Raw genomic sequence first — 1,719 nt, 5'->3', positions numbered from 1 at the left:
AAGAGTGCAATAATAGCAATAATCCTGAGTGTACCGTTTCTCCTCCCCTTTACCACAGTTGGCACCGAATGTACTCCTGAACCCCCCTCCTGGTCCGCGCCTCTTACAGGATAACCTAAACACAGACCTCTGGTTGCTAAATCAAATCAAACAACATAATAGCCAATTTTGTCTTTATTTTCTCATACTTCTTCTAACATTTAAATTTTTCCACCAGTCAGTTAATAAATCACTTTGGAACACTTTGCCAGGAGCTTTGAGATGGGAACAAGAAATACTAACAAGCTCACAAGTGACGTGTGAGCCTCGTTTCTATGAAACCATTTGAGAATAAGATAGCATATCATACTAGCCATCTAGTGCACATAAAAAGCACATTCAGAATTGCATAGGGGAGAGAGCAGTGTGTGCTGGCTAAAGAGAACGTTTCGTGAAGATGGGATTTGGCCTTTGATAACTGTTAGGTTAGAGCAACAGGAAGAACACGCATTACATATGTGGGGAATACCATGAACAAAAGCAGAGAGGCAGGAAAAATAGGAATAGTCGCAGTGGGTCCTATTTATCGCTCACCTATTATGTGTCTTGCGCCATGCTGCGCTTTCTGTAATCGTTCTATTTAATCCTCACAACAAGCCTGGGATTATGGGGTGGGTATTTCACAAGTAAGAGAACTCAGGGTTAGAGAAGTACACATGTCAGGCTCATGACTCAGTGCCGTGCTCCACCCACTGCTTAGGAAGGTGGGGCCGTTAGGAGGAAGGGCACCACTCTGGACAGTAGAAGGCAGTCAAGCGGGCCGATTGGTGAGGCTAGTTTAGGAGATGCTGGGTGTTGAACAAGGATGCTGGACCTGAGAAGTCACAGGAGACTGCTGTCGGTTTTTTAGCACGCATGCAGCATGCCACACATTGGAGTTGACTAGATACGAGTTCAAGGCCATATTCCACGTTAGCTGTATGACTCTGGGACACAGAGGTAAACTTGCTGGGACTCAGTTTTCCCATTTGTGAAATGTGTTTAACAGTAGTGTTAATTCATAGGGTTGAGAAGCTTACATGAGGTAGCGTATTTAAAGCTTCTACTAAAGTACTTGGCATATAGGAAGCACTTGATATATGAAGCTACTGCTACCGGGACAGTGTTTAAGGAAGATAATTCAGAGAGAATCAGCTACCAGACTCTCCCCTGGAGAGATGTGACGAGATGGCTTTCGATTCTTGGGATGAGAAGAGCCAGGTAGCAATGAGTTTATGAACACGGCAAGGGTGAGTCCGCAGGACTTGGTGACTGATGGAGGGACAAAGGGACAGGAAAGCCCAACCGCACAAATTCAGGAGGATTTGAGAAGTGAGATAACATGACCAGAAATTGGGAAGTGAGGGAGGATGTTAGGCTTGGGGGGTGGGAGGTAAATTAAGTTTTGGGTATTTTGAGTTTGAAATGATGACAACACAGCAGGGAGCATGTACTAGAAGCTTTGGCAGAAATGGTTGGCTTTTTGGAAATGTAGCTTTGGGGATTCTTTTAGTAAGTGTATTTATTGAGAAAATAACAGTGCACTGGTGTCCAATATGAAGCAAGACCAGAGGACCAGGGTTGATCCTGGGGGTGCCCAAAGTCAAGGAGCATGAAATGGGCGAGGAGTCGTGGAAAGTCATAGGAAAAGAACAGAGGGAGATTGGGCAAAAATGTACCGTATTTGCTGGTATAAGACGA

The sequence above is a fragment of the Myotis davidii genome, unplaced genomic scaffold (assembly GCF_000327345.1).
Source record: "Myotis davidii unplaced genomic scaffold, ASM32734v1 scaffold184, whole genome shotgun sequence".
Taxonomy (NCBI): domain Eukaryota; kingdom Metazoa; phylum Chordata; class Mammalia; order Chiroptera; family Vespertilionidae; genus Myotis; species Myotis davidii.
The sequence above is the reverse complement of the archived record's forward strand: the minus strand, read 5'-3'. Positions refer to the sequence as shown.